The sequence below is a fragment of the Zea mays genome, chromosome 6 (genome assembly GCF_902167145.1).
Source record: "Zea mays cultivar B73 chromosome 6, Zm-B73-REFERENCE-NAM-5.0, whole genome shotgun sequence".
Classification (NCBI taxonomy): domain Eukaryota; kingdom Viridiplantae; phylum Streptophyta; class Magnoliopsida; order Poales; family Poaceae; genus Zea; species Zea mays.
Window position 1 is genome coordinate 75,436,430 of NC_050101.1, and position 21,840 is coordinate 75,458,269.

The window sequence follows — 21,840 nt, forward strand, 5'->3', positions numbered from 1 at the left end:
TCCACATTTGTAAATAGACAGTTATACCCCATGTTGCATAATTGACTAACAGATAGCAAATTATATCCAAGAGACTCTACTAAAAACACATTAGATATGGAGTGCTCATTAGAAATTGCAATTTTACCTAACCCTTTTACCTTGCCTTGATTCCCATCACCGAATATAATTGAATCTTGGGAATCCTTGTTCTTGACGTAGGAGGTGAACATCTTCTTCTCCCCCGTCATATGGTTTGTGCATCCGCTGTCGATAATCCAGCTTGAACCCCCGGATGCATAAACCTGCAAGGCAAATTTAGGCTTGGGACTTAGGTACCCAACTCTTGTTGGGTCCTACAAGGTTAGTGCAAATATCCTTAGGGACCCAAATGCAAGTTTTGTCTCCCTTGCATTTTGCCCCTAACTTCCTAGCAACAATTTTCCTATCCTTTCTACAAATAGCAAAGGAAGCATTTAAAGCACAATAAATTGTGGAGGGTTCATTCACTACTTTCCTAGGAGTATGGATAATATTCTTTCTAGGCACATGATGAATAGCATTTCTCCTAGACATATTTCTACCATGCATGTAGGAAGAACTAGAAGCAAACATGGCATGAGAGTCAAAATCATCATAAGCATTATAACTCCTATAAGCATTTCTAGTTTGTCTCCTATCATGATACATAAAAGCATGGTTCTTTTTAGCACTACTAGCCATAGGGGCCTTCCCTTTCTCCTTGGCGGGAATGGGAGCCTTATGGCTTGTTAAGTTCTTGGCTTCCCTCTTGAAGCCAAGTCCATCCTTAATTGAGGGGTGTCTACCAATCGTGTAGGCATCCCTTGCAAATTTTAGCTTATCGAAATCATTCTTGCTAGTCTTAAGTTGAGCATTAAGACTAGCCAACTCATCATTAAGCTTGGAAATTGAAACTAGGTGTTCACTACAAGCATCAATGTCAAAATCTTTACACCTAGTACAAATTACAACATGTTCTACACAAGAATTAGATTTATTTGCTACTTTTAATTTAGCATTTAAATCATTGTTGACACTTTTTAAAGTAGAAATGGTTTCATGACAAGTAGATAGTTCAAAAGAAAGCATTCCATTTCTCTTAATCTCTAATGCAAGTGATTTTTGTGCTTCTACAAATTTGTCATGTTCTTCATACAACAAATCCTCTTGCTTTTCTAAAAGCCTATTCTTATCATTCAAGGCATCAATCAATTCATTAATTTTATCTATCTTAGATCTATCTAAGCCCTTGAACAAGCATGAATAATCTATGTCATCATCATCACTAGACTCATTATCACTAGAAGAAGCATAAGTGGAGTCTTGAGTACTCACCTTCTTCTCCCTTGCCATAAGGCATGTGTGATGCTCGTTGGGGAAGAGGAATGACTTGTTGAAGGCGGTGGCGGCGAGTCCTTCATTGTCGGAGTCGGAAGAGGAGCAGTCCGAGTCCCACTCCTTGCCTAGATGCGCCTCGCCCTTTGCCTTCTTATAGTTCTTCTTCTTCTCCCTCTTGTTCCCTTGATCCTGATCACTATCATTGTCGGGACAGTTAGCAATAAAATGACCAAGCTTACCACACTTGAAGCATGAGCGTTTCCCCTTTGTCTTGGTCTTGCTTGGTTGCCCCTTGCGGCCTTTTAGTGCCGTCTTGAATCTCTTGATGATGAGAGCCATCTCTTCATCATTAAGTCCGGCCGCTTCAATTTGTGCCACCTTGCTAGGTAGCGTTTCCTTGCTTCTTGTTGCCTTGAGAGCAAGAGGTTGAGGCTCATTGATTGGACCGTTTAGAGCATCGTCGACGTATCTCGCCTCCTTGATCATCATCCGCCCGCTTACGAATTTCCCGAGTACCTCCTCGGGCGTCATCATCGTGTACCTGGGATTCTCACGAATATTGTTTACGAGATGAGGATTAAGAACGGTAAAGGACCTTAGCATTAGGCGAACGACGTCGTGGTCCGTCCATCGAGTGCTTCCGTAGCTCCTTATTTTGTTGATAAGGGTCTTGAGCCGGTTGTAAGTTTGGGTTGGCTCCTCTCCCCTTATCATTGCGAATCGTCCAAGCTCGCCTTCCACCAACTCCATTTTAGTGAGCATGGTGATGTCGTTCCCCTCGTGAGAGATTTTGAGGGTGTCCCATATCTGCTTGGCGTTGTCCAAGCCGCTCACCTTATTGTACTCTTCCCTGCACAAAGATGCTAATAGAACAGTAGTAGCTTGTGCATTTCTATGGATTTGTTCATTTATAAGCATAGGGCTATCCGAGCTATCAAATTTCATTCCATTCTCTACAATCTCCCATATGCTTGGATGGAGAGAGAATAAGTGACTACGCATTTTGTGACTCCAAAATCCGTATTCTTCCCCATCGAAGTGTGGAGGTTTGCCAAGAGGAATGGAAAGCAAATGCGAATTCGAACTATGTGGAATACGAGAATAATCAAATGAAAAGTTCGAATTGACCGTCTTCCTGTAGTCGTTGTCGTCGTCCTTTTGGGAAGAGGTAGACTCATCGCTATCGTCGTAGTAGACGATCTCCTTGATGCGCCTTGTCTTCTTCTTCTTCCCGTCTTTGCGCTTGTGGCCCGAGCCCGAGTCAGTAGGCTTGTCATCCTTCGGCTCGTTGACGAAGGACTCCTTCTCCTTGTCGTTGATCACGATTCCCTTCCCCTTAGGATCCATCTCTTCGGGCGATTAGTCCCTTCTTGAAGAGAACGGCTCCGATACCAATTGAGAGCACCTAGAGGGGGGGTGAATAGGTGATCCTGTGAAACTTGAAAACTTAAGCCACAAAACTTGGTTAATCGTTAGCACAATAGTTGCCAAGTGGCTAGATAGGAATCCTCAACAAAATACAATAACCAACAAAGATCAATCACAGAGATGACACGGTGGTTATCCCGTGGTTCGGCCAAGACCAACGCTTGCCTACTCCACGTTGTGGCGTCCCAACGGACGAGGGTTGCAATCAACCCCTCTCAAGCGGTCCAAAGACCCACTTGAATACCACGGTGTTTTGCTTTGCTTATCTTTATCCCACTTGTGAGGAATCTCCACAAATTGGAGTCTCTCGCCCTTACACTTAAAGTTCACAAAGAAGCACGGAGTAAGGGAGGGAAGCAACACACACAAATCCACAGCAAAATGCGCAAACACACGGCCAGGAATCGAGCTCAAAAGACTATCTCAAAGTTCTCACTAGAACGGAGCTCGAATCACTGAGAATGACAAACGGATGCGCAAAGACTGAGTGTGGATGATCAAGAATGCTCTAAGGTTGCTTGGCGTTCTCCTCCATGCGCCTAGGGGTCCCTTTTATAGCCCCAAGGCAGCTAGGAGCCGTTGAGAGCAATTCGGGAAAGCTGATCTTGCCTTCTGTCATCGGGCGCACCGGACAGTCCGGTGCACACCGGACACTGTCCGGTGCCCGATCTCCTTCCTTAAATGGCGCAGCCGACCGTTGCAGATCTGGGTGCTGTTGGCGCACCGGACAGTCCGGTGCACACCGGACAGTCCGGTGCCCCCTTCTAGCCGTTGGCTCGGCCACGTGTCCCGCGCAGATCGCGCGGCCGACCGTTGGCCCGGCCGACCGTTGGCTCACTGGACAGTCCGGTGCACACCGGACAGTCCGGTGAATTATAGCCGTACGCCTTCGGCTAATTCCCGAGAGCGGCCACTTCACGCCGAGTCAGCCTGGCACACCGGACACTGTCCGGTGCACCACCGGACAGTCCGGTGCTCCAGACCGAACAGCCTTTTGGCTGTACACAGCCAACTTTACTTTGACTCTATTTCTCCTGTTTCAAGCACTTAGACACAATACATTAGTCTTCAAAACAATGTACTAAGGCTTAGAAACATACCTTTACTCTTGATTTTCACTGTGTCCATCCATGGGTATAGATTCACATTTAAGCACTTGTGTTGGCACTCAATCACCAAAATACTTAGAAATGGCCCAAGGGCACATTTCCCTTTCACCCCACTTGTCATTGACTGTTGCTATTCTAGCAAAGGGAAGGTGTTTTTTCGGACCTTCGGCTTTAGGGCCTTCGTCCATATCGCAATCTAAATTTATTATTGTAACAAATTAATATTGCGAGGGGCTACTTTTGGGGGCCTTTGGCTTCCGAAGGTCCTCAAAAACATGATTTAACAATGTTTCTAGAGTATAATACATGATCAGGTACCTTCGGGCTCGGATCGGAACTACAGTGTGAAGAAGCACAAAGAATACGAAGGTTGGCGCAGAGTCGAAGCTATGTGCAGGAGAGCTTCGGCATGATAACAGAAAAGGAAACTGACTTAAAAAGGAAAAGGCTATTCAGACCTCGATGAGTCACTATAGAGCCATTAGCAAATGTAAAGGGCATGGGTGTAATTTTACATGGGCTGCGTCCCGTGCCTATAAATAGATGAACAGTGCTCCTGTACTATTCACGCTGACTTGGCATTTTGCTTTTGCGTCACGCTTGTACTTTTACCATTCTTTCAAGCCGAAGGTACATTTGTAATTTGTTATCGTTTCTATTTTCCATAATAATAAAATAGAAATGAGATAGAAATAAGTTGGTAATAATACATGATTGTTTATGTTATTTTATATTTCATATAATTCCTTCTTCATCACTATATGTTATGCTGCTGAAGGTATGTCCTTCATAACCTTCGTCCGAAGATCATTATATCCCAAGGGAAATAATGTTTCGAAGGACGAAGGACTTTAACGTTTAACATTTTCTGTGTTGCCTTGTTCTTAATTCATAGCACTTGAGAACAAGTCCCCAACAGGCGATGAATGGAAAACTGCTTTTAAAACCAAGTTCGGCTTGTATGAGTGGTTAGTGATGCCTTTTGGATTAACTAATGCCCCTAGTACTTTTATGCGTTTGATGAACGAGGTTTTGCGCCCATTTATTGGAAAATTTGTTGTGGTTTATTTTGATGATATCTTGATCTACAACACTTGTTTATCTGAACATCTTGACCATCTACGTGTTGTTTTTGATGCTTTGCACGTCGCACGCTTATTTGCTAACCTTGATAAATGCACCTTTTGCACCGAACGAGTATCGTTTCTTGGCTATGTTGTCACTCCATAGGGTATTGAGGTTGATGAGGCCAAGGTGCATGCTATTTAGAGTTGGCCAACGCCATCGGCGGTGACACAAGTGTGGAGTTTTCTTAGACTTGCAGGATTTTATCGTCGTTTCGTGAAGGATTTCAGCACCATCGCTGCCCCATTACATGAGTTGACCAAGAAGGGTGTTTCATTAAATTGGGGGCAGTCACAAGAGGATTCTTTTGCTCTTTTAAAAGAGAAGCTTACTCACACGCCACTACTCCAACTTCCTGACTTTGGTAAGACTTTTGAACTCGAATGTGATGCAAGTGGAGTTGGCATTGGTGCTGTTTTGATGCAAGGAGGTAAACCCATTGCATATTTTAGTGAGAAATTGAATGGCCCTGTTCTTAATTATTCCACGTATGATAAAGAATTATATGCTCTCATACGATCTTTGCAATCATGGAAACATTATTGGTGGTCTAAGGAATTTGTTATTCATTCTGATCATGAATCACTTAAGCATCTTCGTAGTCAAACAAATTTGAACCATAGACATGCTAAGTGGGTAGAATTTCTTGAAACTTTTCCTTACATCATTAAACATAAAAAGGGGAATGATAATGTGATTGCCGATGCTTTGTCTAGACGCTATGCTATGTTGTCTCAACTTGATTGTTGTATTTTTGGACTTGAAACAATTAAGGGACAATATGCTTTTGATGATGATTTTAAAGAGGTTGCATTAAATTGTAAAGAGGGCCATACATGGAATAAATTTGTGCTAAATGATGGATACTTGTTTAGAGCTAACCGCCTATGCATCCCAGTTGGTTCGGTTTGTCTTTTGTTGTTGCAGGAAGCGCATGGTGGTGGTTTGATGGGTCACTTTGGTGCCAAGAAGATGGAGGTTGTGCTGTCCACACACTTTTTTTGGCCTCGAATGCGACGTGATGTTGAGCACTTTGTAGCAAGATGCACGACGTGTCAAAAAGCGAAGTCACGATTGAACCCACATGGTTTGTATATGACTCTTCCTATTCCTTCAGTTCCGTGGGCGGATATTTCTATGGATTTTGTTTTGGGAATGCCTAGGACGGAGAGGGGGGGCGATAGTGTTTTTGTTGTGGTTGATAGTTTTTCTAAGATGGCACATTTTATACCTTGTCACAAAACGGATGATGCCATTCATATTGCTAACCTCTTTTTCAAAGGGATTGTTCGTTTGCATGGTATGCCTTCTACTATTGTTTCAGATCGTGATGTAAAATTCTTGAGTCATTTTTGGCGTACTCTATGGAACAAATTGGGGACAAAATTGTTGTTTTCTACTACTTGTCATCCCCAAACTGATGGACAAACGGAAGTTGTGAATAGAACATTGTCTGCAATGCTGCGAGCAATATTGAAGAAAAACTTGAAAATGTGGGAAGAGTGTTTGCTGCATGTGGAGTTTGCATATAATCGGGCGGAACACTCCACCACCAAGGTAAGTCCTTTTTAGGTAGTGTATGGTTTTAACCCTCGTGCTCCTATTGATCTTTTGCCTCTACCTACTACCGAGCAAGTACATAGTGATGCTAAGGAGCGTGTTGACTTTATTTTGAAACTTCATGCTTCAACTAAAGCCAACATTGAAAAGATGACTAAAAAATATAGAATTGCTGGTAGTCAAGGTAGAAAACCAGTTAAGCTTGAAGTGGGTGATTTAGTGTGGTTGCACTTGAGAAAAGATAGATTTCCAGAGTTAAGAAAGTCTAAATTGATGCCACGTGCTGCTGGTCCATATAAGATTTTGGAGAAAATAAATGATAATGCATATAAACTTGAGTTGCCTCCCGAGTTCCGGGTTAGTCCTACATTTAACATTGCAGATTTGAAACCGTATTTGGGGGAAGAAGATGAGCTTGAGTCGAGGACGACTCCACTTCAAGAGGGGGAGGATGATGAGGACATCACTACCATGGATACAAAGAACACTCCCCTAGTTGATGTTCAAGGTCCGATTACTCGCGCACGCGCAAGACAATTGAATTTGCAGGTGAGCTCGTTCCTATGTACTTATTCTTATGCAATTGAGAATAGTGTGCTACCTAATGAATTAATTGTACTTAGGAATCGAAAGGACCAGCAAGGACATGGTGAAGGACTTGGAGGCGTGGAAGGCCAGCAAGGACAATCGGATCAAGGTGGAGGACCAAACCGATGTCCGTAATCTGTCTCGGTGCTGCGACACCGTAATTGGCCTTTGGGCCGTGTATCTTTGTTGGGCCCATTAGGGCGCGTCTAGGGAGGGAGTCACGCTCCTAACCCTTATATAATCAGTAGCCACCACCACATTAGGGCTCGGGTTTTGCTTAAGTTAGATCTATCAAGAACAGTCGTCGTAGATCAGTTTGTGAGACCCCAACTCGAGAGCTTAATCATCCATCCGCAATTTTTCAGATTGTGTTCTTTCTCGTTCTTGCTTGTGTCTTCGATTTGCAGGCAAGGATTAGCCCTCATGGCGAGGTCAATCGAGCAGCGCATGGTTGATAACCAGAGGAGAAGTGGTGCTGCGATTGCGGGGTTCTAGTCTTGTTGCTTGGAAGCCGGATCGTCTGTGTGACATCTCCACCAAATCGATAGTTACCTTCACCTAACGGAAGATCGGGCACCCCCGTTCCTATCATAGTGCCACTCCTAGGGTCTCCTGGACTGTGTCGGCCTCCAAATGGTTCACCTTTCCATATTGGGCACGAGGTTTCCCATGGTTGTTGCCTCCTTGCTGCATTGCATTCTGCCTGACTGGGGCATTGGGAGCTGGCTGCTGCTGAGCTGCTTTCTGAGGGCAATGATTCGCCCAATGGCCTTGTTCCCCATAGTGGAAACATGCATGACTTCCTCCTTGCACAGGCACTACTTGATGGTTCTGGTTGGTTGCTAGGGCAGGAAGACGGGCTGCCTGGTTGCTCTGACGCTGGTATTGATTTCCTCCTTGCTGGTTGTTCTGATGGTACTGCTGCTGCTACTGCTGAGGAAACTGCCTTTGGTACTGCTACTGCTGGTTCTAACGTTGATGCTGGTGCTAGTACTGGTGACCTTGCTTGAATGGCTGAGGTGGGTTACCTGAGTAGCGAGGATGGCTGCTACTTCCAACCTGAGGTCCACCAATCTTACGCTTCCTGTCCTCCATCTCCCGATGCTTCCTTTCTATCATGATTGCTCTGTCGATCATATGCTGGAAGGTAGGGAAGGTGTGGTTCATCAGCTGATAATGGAGAGGATCAACCAATCCTCTCAAGAAGTGGTACTGCCTCTTGGCATCCGTGTTGACATCCTCTGGGGCATAACGCGACAGCTGCAGGAACTTGTCCCTGTACTTGCTGACGGACAGGGGACCTTGTTTCAGGGCGAGAAACTCCTCCTTCCTCACTATCATCAGTCCCTCAGGCACATGGTAGCGACAGAAGTTATCCCTGAACTCCTCCTAAGTGATGGCTTCAGGGTTGGCATGGGTGGCGAGGTAAGACTCCCACCAAGACTATGCTGCTCCCCTCAGCTGTCGGGGACCGTACAACACCTTCTCACGATCGTTGCACTGGGCAGTGTGCAACTCACGCTCCACAATACGCAGCCAATCTTCCGCGTCCATGGGATCAGCAGAGTGGGCAAAGACTAGGGGATGGCCCCTCATGAATTCTGCCTGCTTGTCTCTGGGCACTTGTGGGATCTGGACCTGCACAGGAGGTTGAGGCGGTGGTGGCTGCTGCTACACCTGCTGCATAGCTACTAACGTCTGTCTGATTGCCTGAACTGCTTGGGTCTGCATCAAGAACATTTGCTCAATGGTCATCGGTGGTGGCGGTGGCAAATGCTGCTGCGGGGCTGCCTCCTCTTGGGGTGCCTGCTGTTCAGGCTGAGCATGCCTCGCACCTCTGCGCCTGTTCTCAGACATATGTAGAAATTACACACATATATCAAATCTGACTCTGCAGTCTTTCAGCATAAGGAAAGATGTATAGAAAATCTCCATAACACTGAACAAATGGCCATCTTCACTGACAGCTTCTTAGATAAAGATGAAAGGGGAAATAAAGGGATTACCCAACTAAATAACTGACTTTATTAATAATTACACCAAGTTGCAGGGGATACCCACACCTTGGTGACAATCATTACAAAGATCCAACTTCAGTACATGTCCATCATAACAAGCATCCAACATAAGATAAGCAAACTAACTCTAACTAAAACTGACTTAGGCTAATACACTGAACTAAGCATTATTACAGACCCCGACTCTACCGATCTAAGGATCCAAATCTATGCGGGTCCTGCAGTCTGGAGTACCATAGGCGAAGCGACCACGGGGCGGTGAACGGTAAGGGTGCTGAATCCCGACAAGGGCGGGAGAACCACCATCCAACACGCAATTCCGCAACCTCCGCCCGAACCTTACCCAACTCATCAAGGGCGTGGTCCTACTCTATGTTGAGCACGGCGACCAAGTTGACCATGCTGTTCAGCCTGGGATTGCCCTCACCAACTGGCGAGACAATCAAACCTCCAGCACTACCGGTCGAACGGTGAGGGTAGTACTTTAGGTCAAGGCATCATCTAGCCCACTGAACAGCGAGCAATAATGAGAAAGTGCTCGTCGTGCTGCATCTTGCATGGCTGCCTCGGCAGTATCCCTCTTAGTAATAGAATAGTGCTCTGAGAAGGCCTCTGCACCCCGGAGATCATCGTTCGGACGGCGCACCAAACAAGTAGCCTCCCATTGGTCCGGGTAGAGCCCACGACGATGCTGGTAGACTACACAACAGTACTCGATGGACCAAGTGTGTCGGTCGAAGGCCCGACACAATAGGGTATTGAGAGCATCGTGGAAGTGACACCCACGAGCAGCTTCACGAGTGATGGGTCTAGCGATCCATCCCTCCGGCTCAGGCTCCTCCGAGAGCTCCATGTCGTGGCTCGAACTGCCACCGGCGTCATCGTTGTCTCCATCTCCGTCAGGGTCTCCTCTAGTAGCCGGGATGCCCTGTGGTGGTGCAGGGGGCATCTCTGGCTGAGGTGCAGGGGAAGGCGGCCTCTCAGACTCCACCTCTCGCTGAGGCAAGGGGGAAGAGTCCTGCTGCTCCTGCTCCTACTCCTGCTCCTGGCGTCGGTGCTCCTGCTCCTCATGCAGGCAACGATGCAGTCTCTCCAGGTGACTGGACTGACCTGGCACCGTGCGACGCAGTGGACGCTCCGCCAGGCAAGGAGGCAAAAATGGGATCACAGACTTACGTGCAGTGCACCTAAGACGAGCCATCTACAGAAGACATCATGAGCACAAGAGTAAGAGTAGAAATATAGACCAGAAAGTAAATAGAAAGAAAAGTGAGACAAAACTTTTGAGATAAGTAAATAACATAGAGTTGGTCAAGATGACCAACTTTTGAAAAGACTCTAAGGTCAAGGTAAGAGTAAGGGTCTATAGTCCTTAGGTCGACCATTCTAGTCTAGGTTAGCAGTCCTACAGTCAGCAAGGCTTTGATACCACTTATGTCACACCCGGTTTTGGAAGGTAAACCGAATGCGAACCATGTACGTGCCAGGATCAGAAACTCACGTACACAGTGATTACATAATGGGACATCATCACACAATGCTCGAAATAAATAGCGGAAATGTACTTTATGACATCAAGATGTCCAAGACATCCACAAAGTCTAATACATAACCATTGTTCAACATAAATATCAAAGTGCGGAGTTACGAAACGTAGATGCTAACCCTACACAGGCAGCTTACTGGGGGTTTGCCACTAAGAAAGAACTAGAACTCATCATAGTCCTAAAACTCCTCAAAATCTTCCATGTTGCCAGCATCACCTCCTAAGTACTAAGTATAGTGGGGACAACCTGGGGTGGGGTGGTGTGTAAAGCAAGGGTGAGTACACATCAACATACTCAGCAAATGTCCCGTTTGGCTAAAGTGGACTAGCTGTATATGAGGTTGAGGTCAAGCAGTTGCTTTTAAGTTAGTCAAGTATTTATTATTATTAGTAGAGCCAACTTTTAGTATTAAACCCAGTTATTACCCAAAAGTACTTCCTCAAACGAGGAAATACCAAAGATCAGATTTTATACAATCATTGTTAATCATCATCATAAAAGTATCCAAAGTGAGCTCAGCTGATATACCAGTTTTTAACGCTCTGCAGAGGTTGTACACTTTACCCACAAGTCGTGATCCCTTTCCAGCCTGGGTTGTACAAACCCGATCTTCACTACCAAGGTGAATGGCCAGGGATACACTACGTAGCCTTTACAAAGACTCCCCTGGTGCATAGCTGCTCGTTAGGTTTCGCCAGTCGTACAAACGCAGTACACCTCCCCAAGGTGGGTGACTAACAAAACCAAATCGAAAGAACCTCTGCACCCCAACCTTGGCAGAGCGAGCACTATGCCCCGGCCCCCATTGATGGCCCTTCGGCAAAGCCAACTACACCCCTAGGTTCATCTAATTAATCAGCTAAGGGCGTCCCATTCCACCCTCATGGTTGTACTGTTATCCCGGGTGGTCACTCCACGAACAGGTCCTTACGGAGAGGTACTCAGGAAAAAGGCCTGAGTCCCCTAAGGTATCACAAGATCATTCACATAATCAGGATAATAGTATAGTATCATAAATATTCACATCATGTTCATTGATTTAAGTTATGGCAATAGCAAAATGCTAACCATGATAACCCAAAAAGGTAAACAAGGATAAGGTAAATAGAAAGCTAGTCAATCCTTAGGTTTCATAAAGTAATGCGGGACAGTGAATTATAAAGTATGTAGGACATAATAGGTCAGAGGACACTTGCCTTCACCAGGTTGCTGCTCAGGGAGGTCTCCAACAACACACTCATGAACCTCGGACTGCTCGTTGTCTAAATAAAGCGAGCATGCATTCAATACATTTGGAAAGTACAAATGAACAACACACCACACATGTACAAACATTGGATCACATCTTAATAGGACACGATACTACATAGGGGATACTGAATTCAAAGTATAACATAAACTATAGCATACATTAACTTTATTTGAAAATAGGTTATTATTTCCCCTATGTGTTACTTACTAGTACATAACATAGTTCAATTTATTTTATTGTGACCTAAATTTAGACCAGAGATGATTTCATGTAATACACATTATTAGTCTCACAAGATTAAACAGGTTTAAATCTCAAGGGTTCTCCTTTTATTTATTTTATTAAGTAAATAAAAATACATCTACCTTAGTTCATATTCAATCCTAAAAATTAGAGTGTGTAGACAGTAAATGAAACCATTTTATTCAGACAGAGAATAATTCTATGAACATTTTGCAATTTTTGGAGTTCATATGCAAAAGTTATGAAATAAACAAGTTTGGAAATTCAAAATATGAAATTAGGGCTAATTCTGTGAATATTTAGAAGTCCAGGGCTAAATCTTTAAGATTACAGGGGCCTGCGCGCAAAAACCAGGGACGGCGGGTTGATTTCCAATAAACCGAGGGTCTCTTCAATAAAATAGCCACGCGAAGAGGTATCAGGTGAATCTAACCGTCAGATCTAAAACCAATGGCTGAGATTAGATCTACGGCCGAGGGCGCGCGCGTGCGGGCGGGCGAGCACTGGCAAGCGGGTCAGGGGCGTCAGCGGCAGAGGGGAAGGGCACACTGACTTAGCGGGCCCAGCGCCAGAGGACTTGGGCGCTGACAGGCGGGCCAGGGCGTCAGGGCGCGCGTGCATGAAGCGTCATCCGTGATCTGAGCCGTTTGATCTGAATCGGATGGAGGAGATTAGACCAGGGGGAAACAGACGACTGCGGGTGGCGCCGCTCCTCTCCGTGGCGGTGAGGTAGCCGGAGTTGAGGCTGGCGCGAGCTAGGGTGGCTCTGGGGTCGCCGGAGTTGAGCAGAGAGGGAGAGGGCACCACGGCGAACTCAATGGCAGGGAAGAGGCCATGAATCCATGGGTAGAGAAGGGAGAACGGTGGTGAGAAGGTCTCGAGCGGGCCGGAGTAACTCTGGTGAGCCATTCCGGCCACGGGGAGGGAACTTAAGGCGCGCTAAGGCCTGGGCTAGCTTCAGCAGAGGCAGGGGTGACATATGGACCTACTCTGGGGAACTAGACCGGGCTAAATCGGTCGGCCACCGCGCAAGCACGGTGGACCGCCGCGGCCGAGCACTGGCAAAGGCGAAATTGCCGAGCATTGGGCGCAATAGGGGAAATTGGGCACGGGGACGGGTGTCTCACCTCGGGGCGGAGCTCGGGGAGGCTTGGAGCAATCTCCGGCGAGCTAGATGGCCGGGAACACGGGCGTGGGTCTCCGACGGCGGCTGGCAGCGTGGGCAGAGCGCGAGAGAGGGTGAAGCTGTGCGAAATGAGGCAAGGGGTGTGCGCGGGGCACTGGTGGGGCTCTAAGAAGGAAGCTGGGCATGTGGGCGGGCATCGTGGTCGTGAAATCCAGCGACGTGCGTGGGTGCGCACGCGCTGGTCCACAGCGAGCGCGGAAGGGGCAGAACTGATAGGTAGGGTCCACGACGCAGAGAGAGGAGAAAGGGGCATGCGCGGCAACGGCTCGGCGACTGGCGGACCTGGCCCGTGAGATAGAGAGAGAGAGGGAGCGCGCGGGAAGAAAACTAGCGGCGACAGGCTGGCCCCACTGGGCAGCGAGTGAGGGAGGGAGGGCGCGCGCGAGGGCGAACTGCCACTAACAGGCGGGGTCCGCCTATCAGACGGCGCAGGCGCGCGGTCGCACGGCCTGGCTAGGTCGACTGGGTTGGTTTGGGCTGCTTTCTCCTTTTCTTTTTCTGTAAATTTTCTAATTCCTTTTCCATTTCTTTTTCTATAGGGTTTTTCAAATCCAAATTCAAACTAGGTTTCAAATTCAAATAAATTCAAACTTGTGCAATACTTCAAAGAAAACTCAGCATGATGCAACATGTCATGACTCATAAGGTTTTGACAAAAATAAGTAATTAACCTCCACTAGTTTAGGCTATCTCTAATCAAAAAGGAAAAAGGGAGAATGAATCTAGAGAGAGAGAAACCTAGAGTGAGAAGAAGAGTAACATGATTTTAGGTGATAATTAGAAAGAAATTTTATACCCCCAAAATCAGGGTGTTACAAATGGGCGTGTACATGGAGCCTTTGATCGATGATATGGTACATGCCTAGGAGGAAGGCGTATGGACGTATGACCGAGCTACGAAGATGAACTTTAGAATGCATGTTTGGTACCAGTACTCCATGCATGACTTACTGGCGTATGGGCTATTCTGCGCCTGGTGTGTTCACGGTAAGTTCCCATGCCCAATTTGCAAGGAAGCTCTTAGGTTCATTTGGTTGAAAAAGGGTGGCAAATATTCGTCCTTCGATAAACATTGACAATTTCTCCCTCCTGGCCATCCATTCCGCCTAGACATCAAGAACTCTACGAAAGGTGTCATAGTGACAGACCGCCCACCTGCAATGATGACTGGTGCCGAAATTTGTCAACAGATAGATGGGCTCGTTGCCAATACAGAAGGTGGTTTTGTGGGATATGGTGAGCAGCATATGTGGACACATAAGTCAGGCTTGACTTAGCTCCCCTATTATGACGACCTGCTCCTTCCACACAACATTGACGTGATGCACACTAAAAAGAATGTTATTGAGGCACTTTGGGCAACAATTATGGACATTCTTGATAAGTCAAAGGATAACGTAAAGGCAAGAGTGGATCTGGCAGCGTTATGTGATAGACCAAACCAAGAGATGAAGCCGCCAAGTGGTGGAAAGACATGGAGAAGGCCTAAGGCTTATTTCGTCCTAAGCAGGGCCTAGAGGAAGGAAGTACTTCAGTGGATCAAGATGTTGATGTTCCCTGATGGGTATGCAGCTAACCTGAGTAGGGGGTGAACTTATCTACTCTGCGAGTCTTAGGGATGAAGAGTCATGACTTCCACATATGGATTGAACGGATTCTTCCTGCGATGGTTCGAGGCTATGTCCCAGAGCATGTCTGGCTAGCGCTTTCAGAGTTGAGCTATTTCTTCCATAAGCTTTGTGCAAAAGAGTTATCTCGGACCGTGGTTGCAGACTTGGAAAGATTGGCACCCATGTTACTGTGTAAGCTTGAGAAGATATTTCCACCCAACTTCTTCAATCCAATGCAGCATTTGATTCTTCATCTCCCTTATGAGGCACGAATGGGGGGCGTGCAGGGACATTGGTGCTACCCAATCAAGAGATGTCTAAAGACTATTCGAAAGAAATGTACAAATAAATGCAAAATCGAGGCTTCCATTGCAGAGGCATACATTCTAGAGGAGGTGTCAAACTTCACAACAACTTACTATGGTGACAAATTGCCGAGCGTGCATAATCCACCCCCTCGTTACAATGATGGTAGCAATGAATCAAACCTCAGCATATTTCAAGGCCAACTCAGAAGCGCAAGTGGCTCGACCACCAAGACCCTGACACATGAAGAGTGGCGGCATATCATGCTATATGTATTGACCAACCTTGAAGAGGTGACGCCATACATGGAACAAATTCTTCATGAATTCTGGCGTTGATCAAGGGACCCAACTCCACAGGAATATGACACTCTTCTTTGAAAGGGTGCGAGAAATGGATTGCCCAATTTCATTTCCTGGTTCAAACGTAAGGTACGTGCTTAGTTTGTCAAAGAGATCTGTCTATGAACTCAATTTAGCGTCTTTTAACTTGCGAATACTTGCAAGTCAAAGAGATCCGTCTATGAGTGCTGAGTTGAGACAAGTAGCCAACGACTTTGCTTATAGGGTCAAGAAATATTCTAGGTATGACGTCAATGGATACCGTTTTCGCACTACAAACTACGGCCAAAGTCGGCCCAATCAGAAAACATGTTCTAGAGTCTTTACGCTCGGCCTTGACGATGTCGATTATTTTGGATGAATCGAAGAAATACATGAACTCAATTTTTATGGTTTCAAACCTCTTACTCCAGTGATATTCAAATATCATTGGTTTGACCCTCAAGTGATGAGACGGACACATTCTAATCTTGGGATAGTCGAAATTCAACAAGATTCCACCTTACCAGGAGATGATGTCTATATCGTGGCCCAACAGGCCACACAAGTGTATTATCTTCCATATGCGTGCCAAATGAAAGAACATCTTAAGGGTTGGGATGTTGTGTATAAGGTATCACCGCACGGGAGATTACCTGTTCCTAACGATGAAGATTATAACTTAGACTCGGACACATATGATGGAGAGTTCTTCTAAGAAGATGGGCTAGAAGGGCGATTTGAGATAGACTTAACCGAAGCTATCGGAATGCACGTAGATATTGAAATCGTTGTTGATGAGGAGGAGGATGAGGTGCAAAATAAGAATGACTTAGTAATCCTTGAAGGCAATGACATTAATGACGAACATGCGCCTTCAGATGGTGTTGAATATGAAATGGTTGATAGTGATTATGAGAGTTATGATCCGGCTAACCCCGACACATATGAAGATTATTTTTAATCGATGTAAGCTATATGACTTTTTATTTCACACCTTTTTTTAATACATCTTTTTATATGTGATTATTTGTTTACTCTTAATTGCAGGTTGTTGGACAAATATGGTGGGCGGTTGGCTGAGGAGGAGGAGGAGGGGGAGGAGGAGCAGGACGGCGGACGAGGCACAACAGGATGAGGCACAGCAGGCGGCGCAGCAGGACGATCTTGTCCAGTAGCAGGCGGCGTAGCAGGACGACAACGACCAGCAGCAGGACGATGACGAAGCTCAGCAGGACGCCTCAGGTTCTAGCGCCTCAGGTTCGAGGAGCGTCTACCTGCGATGTCCCGCGAGTCTCCCTCAGCGTCCCATACTTCGGGATAGACAACCGCTGATTCAGCCAGATGGGGAGAGGCATGTAACTTTATGTTCTTCATTCTTGTTCATATTATGTGTTCAAAATCATAATATAAACTAATACTTTTTATTTATCACTTGGACAGGTCTTGGACGGTTGTGGAGAATGCTGGGGGGTCATCGTCGCAACCCCAATGGCATCCTCGGCCTGCTGTGCAGGGAACACTTCCCTGGACTGGTTGAGTACGCTGGAGTGGCGGGCCCAGCCTACACCTTCGACCACTACACCGTCGCCCCTGATGCAGTAGACCGGGATGGCCGGGAATTCAATAACAAGGCAGAGCGGGTGAAGCAAGAGCTGTGGGTAAGTCTTAGTATGATGTAAAATATGTCACATTCGTTGCACATTCTTGAAATAATGTATGGATACATCGTTTTTGTATGCAGGATTTCTTCAGATGCGAGGCTGGATACGAGGCTAGGGCGGATGTGGTGGCAACCACGAGCTGTAAGAAGCTCGTCGTTGACATGCACTATGAGGCCCGAATCCAGGCCATCGTTTGCTACCACGGCTCCGTCCTTGGGGAGAAGGTGACCAAGCAGCAAGCCTGAACCGTATCGTTGACCAGAGACCAGTACCTGCAGGTAAAGCCATGCATGTTTGGTACCAGTACTCCATGCATGAATTTAATTTTATCTTCTGATATGCAGTGTACGTGTTTACTTTGTAGATGATTCCACATTGGTGCGCCACACATCCTCTGTGCTGGGAGTAGATGGTGGATAGGTGGTGCTCGCCTGAGTGGGACGAGGCGCACAACGCTAGCCAGGAACGGTGTCTGATGATGCAAGGTCCCTCCCACCACCAAGGCAGCCGTAGACTAGGCCAATATGCAGAAGCATGGGTACACCCTCTTTTTTATTTAGGTATATAGCACTGAATTAGATTTATTTCTAACTATCTCGTTGGTTTTCTTGCAGTCGGCGTCACATGGTGGCCGGTCTTGCACCATCTTCTTGGCCTATGCTATAGCCCATATGGGCAAGGCGACGTCCAACGTCACCTACAACCCAGATGACGGGCCCGAGGCGTACAACAACCCCACTGTCTACAGCCGCCTTCATGACTACACTGCAATGGCGCAGGAGGTCCATGGCCCAGAATATGATCCAAGCACCGAGCAGATTGACCCCGATGTGCTCATGAGGGTCAGAGGAGGCAAGAGACATGGGCGGTACTGGATTGCCGACAGGGCAATCAACTCGTCCTCCACTCCCACTCTCTCTCAGGTGCGAGCAAGGAGCACGGGCTCGAGTCCTGCCATACGACCTCGGCACGACAGCTCACAGCATCGCATACAACAACTCGAGGTTAGTGCTTCTATAACTCGTCATTCCTTGAGTTATATACCTTCTCTTTGAGTTACTATAACGTTGGCTTGTAATATTACAGACCCAGCTAGAAGAAGAGAGGAGGGAATGTCAAGAGATGGAGGCGAGGATGATGGCGGAGCGGGCGGCTCGGCTGGCAGATTAGTAGAGGATGACGGAGATGTTCCAGTACATGCAGAGCCTTGGCGCCGCACAGGGTTTCGCTCTGCCTCCTCCATTGTTCTATGAAGTTGACCCTACTCTGTTCCAAACACCTGTGAGTATCAAAATTGTAGTTAGATGTTGGTAATGCATCTAGTATAACACATGCAATCTCTTCTCTGTGCAGGCACAATCTAGGGCGGCATCCAACAACCCTCATGGATCGCCCAGTCCATCGCCGCACCAGCCCAGCCGCCCACCTCGATGAGACTTATGTTCTTAGTGTTGAGATTTATGAGATACTTGTGACTTCAAAACTTCTTAGTAATGTTGTGTTTGGATACTTATGTTTGTGTTGGAAACTTATGTGAGAACTTGATACTTATGAGACTTATGTTCTTGAGTGTCTTATGTTTGATTTATGGTCTTTGTGTGATATGTGATGTATATGTGATATATGTGATGATATTTGTGATGTATATGTGATATCTATGATGTATATGTGATATATTTTGTTTGTTTGGATGGAATATAAAAAACAAATAAAAAAGGTGTATACTGGTCACTTTGCCGAGTGTTACACTCGGCAAAGAGGGGCTTTGCCGAGTGTCAGGGTCATAGCACTTGGCAAAGTACCAATACCTGGGCACTGGTATAGCTTCTTTGCCGAGTGTGGTGGCCCTAGCACTCGGCAAAGAGGCATGCTTTGCCGAGTGCCATACAGAGCACTCGGCAAAGAAGCTGACAAAGGGACCCGCTGACGAATCCTTTATCGAGTGTATTAGGAGACACTCGGGAAAGGTAACTTCTTTGCCGAGTGTCACCTAGGACACTTGACAAAGACGTTGTCGCCGTCACCCCAGCGCTATGACGGTCGCTTTTCTTTGCTGAGTACCGTCTGGCACTTGGCAAAGTCTTTGCCGAGTGCCTGATAAAAAGTACTCGGCAAAGAATCCTTTACCGATGCACTGTTCGCCGAGCTCTCTTTGCCGAGTACGACACTCGACAAATACTTTGCCGAGTGCGACACTCGGCAAATACTTTGCCGAGTGTTTTTCAGGGTTTGTCGAGTGCTTCAGGCACTCGGCAAAGCACCCGATTCCGGTAGTGTACATACCTAAAAAATATAGTACAATGACTGCGCGTTGCAATGACACACAAATTCGATAAAAAGTTAATGTACAACAACTGCACAAAAACGAATAGCATACATTATTAAAGTTTATATCAGACTCCCATCTTATTATTATTTTGTTAGGCTAGAAATAAACATGTTAAGAAAACTTGGTCCAAAACCTCTATAAAAGCCCCTCCAGCCATAGTCATCAAGCAACAGCCTGGTAGTTTTCATGACTGAAGGCCTACCCTTACCATAGTTGTCAATAACCTGAAATCACATGAAAATAATAAAACACCCGGTGATGGAATTCTCACAATTACTATGCATGATAATAGTTCCTTCTATGACAATAGTTAGCTACTTAGTTGTACTAACTTTAAGTTCGGGTACATAGCCTATGTAACAAAGGTGATATGATAAATAGCCAACTCAAAGGTAATCTGCATACCTAAGGTATAAATAACATGATCATCACAGTATTGACCACCACAGTATTGTAGACATCATTCAATTACACATGCCATAACTAAAATGTTGCAGTGCCAGCCTTGAAATGTCATATTGAAATTGAATAATAGGTGTGGTTGTGAAACTACGGCACCTGACACAGAGGAACAATAAGCTTGAGACCAGACCTGTGTCACCTAGGTTAAGTGCTAAAACATGATTTCATAAGCTACCTAGCATAATGGGCATGTTGTCCTTCTCTATCGTATATTGAGGAGCTTTGGGCCCAGTTGAAATCATGTATATTAAAGCTACCGATATTTCACAAGTCAGAAAGTATAGCCTAGGCATGTCAACTTCTAAATTTCAGGAAGAACTACCTAAGGAAGCCCCTGTGATCTTCTAACACTCACAATGATTCATCGTCCTAGTCCAAAAATCTTGTCTAATAAATAAGCTAGTAGCAAAAATATGGGACACTAGATTCCTTATACCAGAAATAAGGTGCTACTAAAAAGAAAACATGACGAATACCACAGAAACTGTTTCTACAAAGATACATAATCACACCTTCAGAAGAACAATTAAATTTACCTGAAGCCAAGTCTTGGTGGTATCTATTGGAGTGGTGATAATCGACCAGCAAGCACCAGCAATTGTTCTTCCTGTTGTTGCTTGGACATAAACAAGTTGTTCCCGTAGGTCAAGTTTTTTTTTCAGAGCACGTGTTTACATAAAATTACAAAAGAGTATATCATGATAATGTAGACTAAGCGGTATATTTGGACATTACAAAAGAGTATATCAAGTTCCGCTTTCCAACCATTAGTAGCACATTGCTGCAGAAACAAAAAGCTCATAAGCAGCAAGAAATGTTTGTACTGAGACAAAAGATTACAAGAGCAAGTGTACCTGATCATCTGTGCCAGTTTCTAGAATTGCACACGAGACTAATGAGGTCATAGCAGTAATGTTGTTGCCCGGGACTGAACTTGATGCCTGTGAAGTTTGATTCTGGAAGGGAAATGTATGGCAAGTTTCCTCGGCTTCCTAAAGGGATGGATTTAATACCTTTGGTTGGTTACTTGGTTGCTGATGGGCAATCAACGAAGCAATAGCAGCATCAAATGAAGCACATGTGGCAGGCACCTACGACATCGGCGAAGAACCCATTCCACCAACTGCCAGGCGCGACGTTGAGGGAGCCTGTGGCCGCTTGGAGGGGGCCAGGGACCACGCATGCGCCTGTTGGCTAGTTGTTTGTTATCATGGTGGGTCATAATTGCCATGGTAGTATGACTGGACTCCAAAGCAGAGAAAACCTAAAGGTTTAGCATCAATGACATTAGACTGAAGGTATCCAATCACTTGTTAGTTGCTAAGTTATAACATGAAAGAAATTTGCTAAATGGTTCTAAAACAAAATAAGATAAAACTAAATGAAAATTTGAAAATGTAAACTACTATGACATGGTAAATAACTCACATTTTCCTTCACATCTATCGACAAACCTTGAGAACATCCAATAACCTTGTAACTATATCCATAGGAACCTCATGCAATATCCTTTTCAACAGAACAGAAGTAATTTCATTCACAAGAACCTTAACATCACTAAGTTGGAATGACAACCAGTCACTGCCATCTCCATCAACAGGAAGTTTGCCTTTTCCACAGAAATCCTCCACCACCTCACAAAAACATAATTATGACCAGAATCGGTAGGATTTAAAAAATAAAGGGAAGCAACATTGTAGGATATACAATCACGGGTGGACCTGGAAACTGCCAGATCCGGCGTCACTGACCATG